The following is a 13,932-nucleotide window of genomic DNA, read 5'->3' as shown; positions in this document are numbered from 1 at the left end:
CAGCGCCTGCCAATCAGGCTGTGGAACGAAGAAAAAACACTTGTGTGAAAAAGCTCTTCGTTAATCATAGCCGTCGCTGCCCCCTATTTCGCTTTTCAATTACTAGAATCCACCAACACCTTTTACTTACAAAAAATCTAGCAAATTGGTAGTGGAATAATAAGAAGCTATAAGACAGATAAAATCTAAAAGCGCAGCTTTGTGTGCCCTTGTTAACAACCCATCAATAAACTCAAATTTTAAAAAATGTGTTTACGTTAATTTTTGGTATATAACATCTTCGACGTTTTTCGTTATCATATTTGAAAATTTTCAATTATTTTAAGTTTCTTGCTAGCATAAGACTTTTTGCTTGCATATTATAGTAACTGCCATTTTTTTTGTTTGAAAATGTTTTCTTTGACTGCTGTGAATAAAGTACCGAGATAACTAACTTCCTTTGTCACTGGATTTTATGTTCTCCCTTAAAGCGATTTGTATAACAATAGCCTGGTTTATCAGTTGAAGATGAAATTCTTCACCCCACATTTCACAGCGACTGTACACAGTACCTGACAGCCAGCTGCTACTTTAATTATGCTTTTCTACAAAACTCTTTTGTGAAAAGTTGTCAATAATTTACTTTCTGAAAGACAGGGAAAAAACAAGTAAATGACATTGTGGAAATAATGTATAGAACTCGTCTTTTCATCAGCAAGTTAATTTGTACAAGACGGGAGCTAATGGTGCGACAGATTAGAAAGAAACTGAGCTCTTAGCTGCCTGATTGAAGAAATTTAGTCGTGACCAATTGGTTTGAGGTCTGGCTAAAATGTATTTTCAGAGAACTGCATGAATATTTATATGCTCGATTGGCACTATCTTTCACTCGATCGAATACCTAGATGGAGATATTTATCAAATTTTACCCGCAAATGAAACTCTTGAGGTCTGCTTGTACCCTATAACGTATATTAACTAAAATGACAAGCCACATGTTCAGAATTTCAAAAAAAAAGAAACTGGACAAATGACGGGGACTTTATTGTGCATGATTTTCTTGGCGATATTTTTTTCCTGAAAAACGTTTCACGGTGAAATGATTGAGACCCTTTCTCTAGACCCTGTTATTCAAACGGTGGATATAGCTATCTATCGGATAAATCATCGACTATCCAGTGAATAACGCAACTGCTTTTCCTAGTATTTATCCACTGTATAGCGAGGTGGATAGCGCGTATCCAGCTTTTGAATAACTGGATACTGGACGATTCTGCGCGTGCAGTGCGCGATTATTTGTAAACAGCAAAAGTGAAGATGTGTCTTTTCGAAGCGAAAGCTTTTTACTGTGCATTATTGCTTTTGCCTCAAGAATTGCTTTTTTTGTTGATTCGTGTTTATAAGCATTGGGATAAACAGTAGGAAAACCCAACTGGATAAAAGACTTCTTAAGCGATAAACAGAAACCTATCGCCGTAAAGAAAGAAAATGAAGAGCAAATAACAAATTAAAGATTTCTGACTTAACCACTGAAGCATGTTTTCTCCCGTAAAATTAACCTTTGTTTCTGCTGGATTTGCACGTGTAATGGTAAAAGCCAATCAGGAAACGCTATCCTAGTCACGAGGTACCTGGCGGCGCCAAAATTTAAATTTAAAGGTATGTTGGCGCAGGAACATGCAAATTTACCACCAAATGTTGCCAATGAACGATTCTGTGAGCTCTAAAAAGACAAAGTTGTCCTTTACAACCTCAGTTATCTCGCAGTAGTTTTCATTTATCTTTTTTCAAGAATTCTAAAAGCAATAACATGATGGGATTACCCGACTGGCTGAATTTGAACCAGAAAGGTATGTAGAGGTTGCCTTTGAGAGTATAATGTACGTTCAGTTCAGTTGCGAAGTGCGCCCTTCATGCAGAGTGCGCCATAAAATGTGTTGTTTTGCAGTTTAACTTCGATGTTTGTCAATTCTGATAATCTTGCTCATCAAGAATTAATGTTTGGTCATTGCAGAAATAATGAGTGTAATTAGAACTACCGACTAAATCACCCTGGTTATTGCTTCACAAGAATCACCACGTGGCCGGCATGGAATACAACAACTCAACCTTCATGAGGTACGACACTTATCTGTCTTTCAAATAAGTTGTCGTAATTCAATTTTTAGCAACAAGCGAGGGAATACGTTTGTTTCATTTACTGCACTTTATTGAAGTATTATAACATTCGATCTGTTTGAATCAGTGACTTGCCCTTTCCTATTTTTGGAACTCGAAACAAGTATTTGCTTTCAGTCGTTTATTTTGGTATTGAAACATCAAATATTAAATAAATTTTTTGAAAATTTTCTAATATTTATATTCTAATGTTTCTAGTAAAGTTTTAAATAGCAAGAGATCATTCAACTTTGTGGCCAGTAATTTATAGTTTTATTGTTAGGTTTATGTATGGCCCTTAATGCCGTGAACATTCACATGCATTGGTGCTCTCATATGCATATTGGAGTCTGAGTCGGGCTAAATGCATAATAAAATACTTGAGTCCTACGCGAATCCTTTTTCATGTTTCTCAGACGCGTGACCTTCTGAAAGCATTTGATTTTAATGTTTCTGTTAGAAAGACTGGTTCACCTCCTGTCATTTATTACTCTATTTCTTGTAACGACAACAACCAGTTGACCTTCTCAAAAACAAAACCTAAATCTTCCGAGAAGAGCCCTTTTGCAGCCCAAAGAGACTAGCACTTATATTTCCTGACACTCAGTGGTTATTCAAAGAGAAAAACAAATTATCATCCTAAGAAACAACGTCTTTATTTATCAACCAATCCCTTCTGATTATTATAATACCACAAGGGATCAGTAACGACAATATGTTTGTTGAAAACAGGATTCCTGGCATAGCCTCTCAACCTTTTTAGAATGTAAATCGCGTTTAATTTCTTATCATTATAATTGTCATTATATTATTATCATTATTAAATTTCTCTTTTTTTATATTTCCTAACCTTTCCTGACGGGCTGCTTCAACTGAAGTTGTTTAACTCCTGGCATTTTTCAGATACACATGCGCAGTCCAGACCAATTTTCTGAGGCACTGCCCGACGAGATCGTTTATCACGAACACACTTAGAGACCGGACCGAACCAGATCATTCCGGACCTTATTCCAGACCATTCTCTTCCGATTCAGGCCTTCAAACCAGACCAACTGAAGTCAGTCAGACCACCAGAGCAGACCACCTTCCCGCAGTCCACCAACTACCTTGATGTCTTCACAGCACGCCCAGCCTACAGACAGAATGCTAATGAGCTACTTTTGATACAGGTCAGGTCCATTCCTTATGGGTTGGGTCAAGGGAGGTTAATTTAAAGAGCTCTGGATGAACCTTGCAAAGCATACTTTCCACACACGTTCGGCTTGAAGTCCCTGTACTTCTACTTTCGGCTTTAATTAATCGTAGTTAGATTAGCTAGCGGGTTCCCTGGTCTGGTAAGGGCCTCCCCTTCCCTTTTCAATAGTGGGTTGCTTTGCAGGTTTTCGGTCAACGTTAGGAGTTAGGTTTTTGCAAAAATTTCGGCTTCGATTTGGCTTCTATTCGGTTTCTCTTCTTCTTTCCGACGGATGCATTTCACCGTTACGTCGTCTTCGTCGTCATCGTCGTGGTCCTCGCTGTATTCTCCCGCTTAGTGGCGCCAATTTGAATTATTGATTACACTTCACTTGGCAGTTGACGCTCTGGGCAAGTGAGGCTTTACTCGCAAGGTTCAACCAGATAATGTGTACTTGAAGTCAGAATCTAGGCAACTAGAGATTACAGACCATTCAACTGCTGTGCTGGGATCCCATTTGGTCTCACCGTAAGAGTTGAGTGGTTTCTCTGGTTCAGGGAGTTAATTAGTTTAGCCTCGCAAATTTGGGTCTGCTTTAGCCTTGAAATGTCTAAAAAATTAGGTTTGCGAACCATTTGAACTACAGTATATTAGAGGCATAGATAAAAAGACCGGTGAATTTAAGTTAACGTTTCAGATGTTTATTTAACGACCAAATTTGTGAGCGCAGTGCATTGTATAGTTTAGTCTCACAAACCTGCGACCAGGCGTTCCTTCCCGAGAAGAGATAACTCTTTGTCGTAGGTTATCAAGGGAAAGATGGGACAACACACACACCCTAGGCTAGACCGTTTACAAATTGTAAGCGTAGGCAATCTTCGAGATCTATCTACGACGCAGTTTCATCGCTGGAGGAGGACCAACATCGAGCTGAAGACCACTATTAGTGAAGATAGAAGCCTGTGGGTTAGACACATGAATATCATTGGCTGCAATCATATTTCGGGAACACGTATATGTCGGAGATTCATAAGATCTTCCTTTGCGGGTTTCTGAATTTGCGCTCAATGTCACTCTTGTGTATATCTCTTGGGTTATAGATAGACTAAAAGGTTACAAGGGAGGTTTCTCTCGTTATGACATTATTGACACTTAGAAAAAGGCGTTTCTCTTCTTGTTAATCTTGCCTTGCGAGAGATTTCTCCTTTTAGGAAGCCCTGTATTGCACTACGCAGGCACTGATCGTCTACAAATCGTAGGCGTAGGTAGTCTTCTCATCGAAAGTCAACTGGCAAAGGTCACTTCGCCATCTGGAATTCAGTTCAATACCTGGATCTTTTCGCGCGTCTCTCTCTACAAAAGAGGAAGCCGGCCGAAGAAAGAAGAACAAAGTTCGTCGAACGCCATAGAAAGTTAATGCAGTTAGTTACGCAGATAAGTTAGCTGCCATTGCGGCGACGAAACAAGGCGACGAGTAAAACAGCACAAATCCAATGATAACGCGGACGATGGTGAAGAGGACGTTTATGATGATTACTTGCATTTCGAAAAAAATTCTCGGATGTTCTAAACTAAGCCATGGGGCATCAATGACCGACTGATTAGGTAGGAGGTTAGCTAGAGTAGAAAGGATTTAAAAAATTTTTAAGCTGTTTCAACAAATGTTGATGTCCACAAAAACTAGTGAAGCGATATAAATAGTGCGGAAGTCTTCTTTTCAAGATAGATCAGAACTCTAATTTATACGTCGTCCCTTTTGCGGATTCCTTTATGTTCCGATCGCTTAGCTAGACTTCAATGTTTGTTGAGGCAGCTACTTAAATTAATTAATATAACAGGCCGGCTGGACTTCATCCTCGTGAGCCTCATCACCTGGATAGGACAAGCGACCACGCATAGCAACAACAATTTGGAACCCAGTTCCCGCTTGGAGTAAGAGTGTGGCCAGGAAGAAACCAGCTGAACACAGCAGCCCATACAAGGTAGGGCTGATTCATGCGGTGCAGCGTTTGTTTAAAGCTGTCGTCAAATACATCGTGGTTTCTAGTACAGCGTACACAGCAGATTTCCATAAGATCGGTTTTTGTTAGCCGTCTCGTGCGGTACGTAAACGGTTAAAACAAACGTTGCACCATATTAATCAGACCAAGGCTAACAATGAAACGTGGCACCAGGTTAGTGAATTTTTTTTCTTGTATAATAAATCTAAAAGCGATGGTCGAAATTCGGTTCCGTTTTCGATTCGTCTTTCGATTCGGCTTATCCGCGTTCACTTCAAAAGTTGAAAAGGCCTGGTATCGACAAAGTTTCGATAACAAGCCACAACTGATCCATGCGTACTGTCCGGGGAGCCCTGGGGTGTCTCATTCGAAGTGTCAATGGTTTTATGGACACATGGACATTCCTCGGTTTTTCTGGACCCAAATTTTGTAGGAGCGCTTCCCTTTATTTAATTAATTAATCAAAGCATTGTAACTATTAAATGAAACTCAATAAAGATACTTGCAAACTTTTGCCCTGTTGGTCTATTTACTTTAATTAGATTTAACTATGTCATGTAACAATCGCTAATAGAACTGTTTAATAAAAATGATAATAACATCAATAAAGAAAAACAACAACACACAAAGTGGTCAGTGTGGTGTTTACTATACATATATGTAACTAAGCAATTTACTAATGCCATTTCATTTCAGCATTCAACGTCGAACTTTTTTACGTCGCTTTTTCTGTCTTTCGCGTATTCTGCTATCGTTTTCCGACGGGAACTCGTCCTGTCAAGATCTCGTGCAATACCATTTTCTTGATGACTTTCCACGAGATGCGATTTTTTTCCCATTTCTTTGGCTGCGTTCCTGAAGAAACGCTCGCCGACACCACAACACAGTTTTTTCGACAGATCCAAGATTTCACGTATCAAAGCATTGTATCTATTAAATGAAACTCAATAAAGATACTTGCAAACGTTGCGCTTTTGGTCTATTTACTTTAATTAGATTTCACTATATATCATGTAGTTAAACGTAATTAGTAACACTAGTTAATAGAACTGTTTAATAAAAATGATAATAAGGTCAATAAAGAAAAACAACGAAACACAGAGTGGTCAGTGTTGTGTTTATTATACATGTAGGAAACTAAGCAATTTACTAATGCCATTTCATTTCAGCATACAACGTACGTCGAACTTTTTTCGTCGCTTTTTCTGTCTTTCGCGTACTCTGCTATCGTTTTCCTTCTGCGGCGCATCCTGTCAAGATCTCGTGCAACACCATTTTCTTGATGATTTTCCACGAGATGCGATTTTTTTCCCATTTCTTTGGCTGCGTTCCTGAAGAAACGCTCTCCGACACTACACCACAATTTTTTCGACAGATCCAGGACTCCGCGTCCTGAAGGATAACCAGATAATTTTAGTAAATTGTAACTTGTACTTAGTTGCACTTTGATGATCAATAAAGTTTTACAACACTGAGCGGTTGTCACCGCATTTTGTCCTTCTGATACAGTTATGTAAAAAGCTTAATACTTTATTTCAGGAATCAGTGGTATTTTTGTACTTCTACAGTAAGTGCGTAATTGTAATTAATATTGTGCTCTTCAAAGATGAACAAAGCTACAATCACAACGAAATACAACGTGTTGTTTTTCTACTAACACAATTAAACACCAAAGCGTCCTATTTCAGGAACTTCGAACGGGACCTTTTTTCCCAAGAACGATCAATTATGGACAATAAATGGTAGATACTTTTTTTAATGAGCGGGTTCCGTCAAGAAGACAACACATTTTTGGTGTGTTCTACCCAAGAGAGAATGAGGTTCTATCAAGAAGCTTCTTTTTTATACTTTGTGGGTGTGCACCTTCAAGAAACGCTTGAGAACAGATTCGGGCTGATGAAAGAGCTCACATGCAAAAGGTAAGAGGCAGATGTAGCTAGTTGAAGATGTTCTAACGTTTAAGTTATTCTGGCAGTTTTCAGGTTACGCCTCAGAAGGTCAGTGAAGTATACCCTTCAGTTCACTCACAAAGACTGTTAGAGACAAATAAACTGAGTATACCATATGCAATGTAAATAGAAAAAAAATGCATTTGAAAAACGAAGGAAAGAACGAGTCTAGTTCAACGTCACAATGTTTTTTATGAAGGACCTAAACAGCAACTCGCAGTTAAGTATTTTGCAAACGATCCAATAAGGAGCTGACGAACGTTAATTGCACAGTCGATAGTGAGCAAAAGTATGAGACAGATATTCCTGACATTTATATTATTGGCAGTTGCAAAACTAGAACTCGTTTCAGTTCATACTAATTATCTTTTTAAGCTATTATCTCTTTTAACAGTGAGATTACTCCAGATAACTCTGCTGATGTGTGACTGATTGTGGGGGAGCCTTACCCGACGGATCGAATTCGATGGGCCTTTGCTCAAGTCTGTTAAGTTGACTTATATTTTAAGAGCTAAAATGCATGAACACCCCTCTGTAATGTGAAGAAGGGAGGAGGAAGAGGAGGAGCAGCTTCTAATCGGTTATTCATCGTGACAGTTGTTGGATTTCACATTTTCTGTTTTATAAACTAACTTTTCCTGGAAGTATTGCAGTTAGGCCAGGAAATCCCAGATGACATTACCAGGGGAATTAAATCTCTATACGTGGACTAACAGGTGCAAGTATGCGTGACGATCTCTGTTCTTTTTACGGTAAGCAGGTTTTGTCAAAACATAAACAGGAAAAAATTAGAAAATGAAAACAAAACAAGCTAGACTGCGTAATGAGGTTTAGTTTTTGTGGCCTTTTCTCACAATTTTGAAAGTTGAAGTTACATTACTGGTTTTAACGATTGCAAAGAACCAAAGACGGTGTTTCAGGAAGTCAAATTAATTAGTGGGATTTATTACCATTGACTCTTATTGGTAGAAGAAAAGTCAACTGCATACTGGAAAACGTAAGCTTGTGCCTGCATTTGATATTCTTCACGTTCCCAGCATTGTCTTTAGGTGATGGAATTGAATTAAAGATATCTTGAAACTTATTCCTCAGTAGAATCAATTTGCCTTTGACTGACCAGCAGAGGTAAGTACCAGTGATGAAGACTGTGAAAGGAAATATAGCGCAAATCGGTAGCCGAAAAGGAATCTAACGCTTCAGTTAGAAAAGACATTCACGCAACAACCTCTACTAATAGCTTCATTTTTTATCCGAGTACGTACAAGGTTTTTGCAATACTGAGTCAAAGAGAGAAAACAACGTACTTGTTAGTTGATTTTCATTTTCGTTATTGGAAAATTCTTGCTTGCATTCTAAATTCAGTGTTCTTGAGAATGTTCCAGTTTATCAGGGAGTTACTGATGTCGTAGCTGCCGCCATCACGAATCCGTGGTATCTTATATGACAGGAATCAAATGAACGGGCCAAGTAGAGGTAAGACTTACTGGGCTAGAATTTAAAATAACAGCTATTCACCTAAGATGGAACTTAAAACCTGCGAGGAAAAGACCCAAAAAGGCGAGACTACTTGGAGTTTACACTTGTACATGTGGCCTTTACGCAGCTCTAAGCATGGCGCCGTACCCGACGGGGAGTCTACAAAAAGTGGCAATCTTTTACATGTTTAAAAACATGTAAAGTAGAGGGGTTGGGTTGGAGGAGGGTAGTTGACCCCCTCGATCAATAAAACAGTTTTTTTCCCGTCCTGTTTGTTTCAAAAACTGGTGAGAAACGGTTACCGTAACTTATACCAGACATGAAGTCACTGGTGGTTTGAGGCCAAGCCATTCCTTATGAAACAAGTTAGACCTTTTTGTATTTTTTTTACAAATTTTCTTGCACAAACGCAAGAAGTGTTACTAAAGCCAGCAGTGCTATTTTCAAACTCTGAGTTTAAGTGGGCATGAAATCCAGAATATACTTATCTGAACTGCAGAAAAATGCATCTATAATTCTTATTTCTTATTTCCAGAACAATTAGCCCAGACCTCAAGTTCAATTTGAGTTTTTACGTAGACTTGACGAGCTACTTTTAAATAAATTGCATTGGCAAAAGTTAAGCAAAGACTTTTTCCTTTGCAATCGACTCGAAGCTGTACTGATTTATCTTGGTGCTCAAGTAAATGTCGCACACCCTAGAGGTCATATATTCATATACATTTCCCTTTCTGAAGAGTTCCCACGTTCATGTATCACTGATCACGCACGACAGGTAGTGTTTCATCCGATATCCATTCCGCGGCAAATAGATTGAAATAAAACGAGGCGCTGCAAGGGATTTTAAAAGACCTTCCATTAAAAGTTGAGTGAAGCGTTTTATGTTGCTTCTCAAATGAACAATTATTCTTGAAGAAATTCGAAGCTTAAGTTCAATAAAAATTTGATTTTATTTGTGATTATTATCCGATCAGTTCAAACATCCATCAGGATGACGATGATAATTCCTTTGCTTTTTTCTTCATGAATAATTGGTGAGTTTGAAAAGTAGTCAATATTCATGTCCAAGCTCTAACAGTTGAACACCTGAAGTACCCAGAGGTGACACGAAGAGACGCAGTTTTTACTCGGCGCTCGAGTACAGTGCTGAAGCACCCATGGGTTGGGAGGGGGAGGGGGAGGGGGATGCCAACCCCCTCTCCCCAAAAAGGCTCTTTTTGTTTTATTAAGTTTTGATTTTTTCAAATAGAGAATGAAATAAGAGCTTTTCTTGACAATAACGTTGAAAGTTCGGGTGCAGAAAAGTCCTTAATTCAATTCATATTGGCCATGAGATCATATATCTAAGCTACTTAATTTCAGGACTTTCCTGCACTTTTCCTCTTCAACTGCTTAGCGCACAATCTCGAAGGCGTCTCCTTGTAAAACTGTGTTTCTTGGGCTTCATTGTCAGTAACTGGCTAATACCACCATGCATCCTTGATCAAATAATATGATAATAATCCAAGTACGTTTGCTTGAGCACAGATGTTAAGTACTGTTTTGAGCGTAGAAAGGTATCGATAATCAGTAGGAAAGTTAAAAGGTTGATATCCTCTTTTAAGACTCAAGGGCATGTCATTTGGGTTAATTGTGGAGTTTTTCAATTTTACTCATTTCGATCGCTTTGTCAAAAAGTTAAAAGAAAAAAGTGATGAAATTTTTTTGAATAAGCGGGCCACTCAATCAGTCAAACTCCAAAAGGCATGGGGGCAGGGTGGGGTTGTGTTTGCCTCCCCTTAGTTCAAAACCATGCATGCACGTGCCACTAGAATGTGACAAATATGGTGAATCAGTTCAAGGAATTTTCTAAGCGATTCTTAATCGAAATGACCCTGTTGGATTTAGTCTCAATTCTTGTTTCCAGAATTAAACATTCCAATTGGGTGGGTCGAACAGTTCCATATATTTCTAGCATTCAGTAGGTCTTCAACATCATCGTAGAATGCAAAAGGACAGAGGAAAGTATCGTAACAGAAAATCAATATCCTCTGAAAATTCAGTCGAAATTTCCATCAAGAAAAAATAAATTTTTGAGAGAATGAATTGATAGAACAATTAGATTACTAATTAAACTCTTGGTACAGAACGTCGGAAGTCACAATGCAACAATGCTGAAAGGAGGTGGAGGTTTTATAATAAATCGAGATTTGTTAAAACCTTTATGGGAATTTTTGTTTTCATCCTTTAATCCATTTTCTCTAGAGCTATTTTTCAGGTCAAAGAAATCCAGACTTCATAGTCTCTCACAAGACCCTTCTTCGGTGACATCACAGATCAGACGAAGTTGATAAGCAAAGGTATGTCATTGACATCCTGCTTCTAATGTTTTATTGTTGAATAATCCGGAGCTTCATTAGGAACTGAGGTCCAAAAAGACTGTACTACTCGACAAAAGTTACTTCCAATAGATCAAGTGGCGTTTGTACCCTATTTCTCAACAAGTTGCAAATCAATATATCAAACAAACAAACAAAGACAAATTCAACGTTAGACGATCGAGAGACAAAAGTCAGGCCAATCAAATCTTGGGGTTTGGGGTCTGATGTGAATCCTGGTGCGACCCTTACTTAATTAATTCCCAGGCGCTTTCAGCTGGCGATCAGCAAAAATAATATTTGTCCGCTCGTCGTTTCTCCTTTTTTGGTACTACTAGGGAGAATTTGTTTTAAAATCAAGTTATTTTAATTTCGTCGATCATTCCCTTTATTCTCGAATCCTTCTATGCTTGATTGAACAGTGATATTATTACGAGAAATTAAACTCTGATCACTGCTAGGATTTACTTTACTATTATTTCCCAGAAGGGTGGGATTCCCGAATCAAGTTAATACCTGCTACTTATTCTTAAACAACATGGGTAAGCTCTTGCTTGTATTATTGTTTCTTATCATTGCTTTCTTCTAAAACTCTTTATACTTTAGGCTTGGACGTTCTGCGGTTCAGAGACGGTCTGTTCCTGTGGAAGCTTACTGAGTGAACTCAATGTGAATGAGACTGCAACCAATATCATGTAATCATGGTAAGTGACTGTAAACATCATAACGCAGACATAGGGATCCAACGCCTCAACGCTTAACAAAAACAACAACAACAGTGTTTATTTGTACTCACTCTTGCTAGAAATGAAAATATTACAAGTAGAACTAGAGTACTGGCTGCCTGGAATGACCACAGGGGCTTGTGGAGCCAGGGAGCATCTTGACATCAGCATTAAATAGAAATAAATTACAGGTCAGCAAGATAACTGAAGAACAAATGCACAGATAAAAAGAAAAGAAAAGAGAAGGGGGAAAACGTTATTTTTTAATATGCATGTGCTTCTATTAATACTAGAAGGTGTCGCTTTTAAGAACTCCACTGATAGGTACGCTGCCATTAAAACTCAGCTCATCTGACGCAAACTTGTTTTCTAAGTACAACATCAACTCCTGCTATGGCTTCATTGTGTTTCTGTTCATCAGACTGGCTGATTTACTACTTAACCTGGTTTTGGATAAGCAGTGTTTTTGAGTAGTAAAAATATACAACAACGAATTCCGAAAGTCTTGTGATGTTACATGGAGAGGCGGGGTTATGCAAGAAGGTGAAATTAAGTGATTATTGAATCCTCTGTCGGCACTAAAGCTTCGTTAATTCACATGGTTTCAAGAGCGTAATTGTCCGTTGCAAATTTTATTCAACTGTACGTTTTCAGAAGAAGCTCGCGCGGGGCTAAATACTTTTTGTATGTTTAATACCACAGACGTAAGATCATATTCGAAGGCTTAGTTTTTTAAAAGTCAATAAATAGTTTTAATATCAGTTTAAATCTGTTTTTGTTGCAGCTGTGGCCTGGATCAGGACAGCCGAAGTACAATCCAGAGCGCGTGTGTGATGAAGAATGGTTTGGACATCCTGACAAGTGATCACGACTCTTCAACGCAGAATTTTCTAAGGCTGTTATGATTTGTAACTACTGAATTGGCCGAATAAAAGGAGAAACTATAAACAGTTACATGAACGATCAAAAAAGTGTGAAAGCCACACGTGTGTACTTGAAAAAAAGATCCGAGTACCAAAATTTACACGCAATATATTAATAGGGAAAACAATCGGTGAACTGTCAGCTTTCTACACAATAGTTTGATTTGTAACTAGGAGGTGGAGTTCGACTTTAAGTTCAGTTTGCAACACAGATCGACCGGCCGATTGCGACGATTTGATCTGGAACTTCTGAATGCTTTATATGCACGCTAATCTTAAAGCCTAACGCTTAACATAACCAACTGTAACTATTAAATGACTAATTATTAGTATTTCAGAGGTTCCGGGCCTTTCGAAAAACAAAATCATCATTGGGTGAAAAATAATTGGCTTTGAAGTTGGTGGAATTTTGATTATAGTACACACGGTTTGAACGCCTGTAAACTATATTTTTTTATAGCATTGTAATATAATAAAACTTCAGGACTTGGCCATATTGACATGAGTTTGTATATTACGTACTTTGTAAAAATAAAATGTTTTTTCTCCCTTTGGTTGCGTACCAGTTTTAATAAACTACAATAGGTTGCTTGATTGATTCGTCGATTATGACTGTCTTAGTAACTGATATAGGGGAATGGGTTTCTGCTAGGATTCTTTTCTTGAAAATCCCGACGGCTTTTTTAGGGTCGCGGGAAATAGCTTTCTTATGTTTGCAGCGTTTGGGCTATGGATCAGAGTCAAATACCGATAAGAGGAAAAAATTGTGATTATAAGGATCTTCTAAAATTGAAAACAATTATTAGATTCGGTTTTTTGTCATATCCAAGATAATTAAGGTCTCGGTATTAGTGTTTTCATTCTCGGCTGTTAACACTTATCTTGCCCTTCTTTATTCCGGATCCCAAAAACCAAGAGAGTTCTCTCTTGCAGAAAACTTTTTCAATGATTGTTTCAAAAATATGTGATTGCATTTATCCCGGGATTACGCCTGTCTTTTCGTGTGGAACCAGGGTACTCACTTGTCCGTGACAAAACACGTGACTGTTAACCTCAGTTCGTAACAAACTTCTGATCGTGAATGTTTTAAACTGCACATGTCACGTCTACTTTTGAGAAGCTATCATTTGCATTAGAGACGTACCTTTAGACTCCAAAGACGGGAACGACAACGAGAAAGATTTTATCTATA

This window comes from Porites lutea, chromosome 13 (assembly GCF_958299795.1).
Source record: "Porites lutea chromosome 13, jaPorLute2.1, whole genome shotgun sequence".
NCBI classification, from domain to species: Eukaryota; Metazoa; Cnidaria; class Anthozoa; order Scleractinia; family Poritidae; genus Porites; species Porites lutea.
This window is presented reverse-complemented; position numbering follows the sequence as displayed.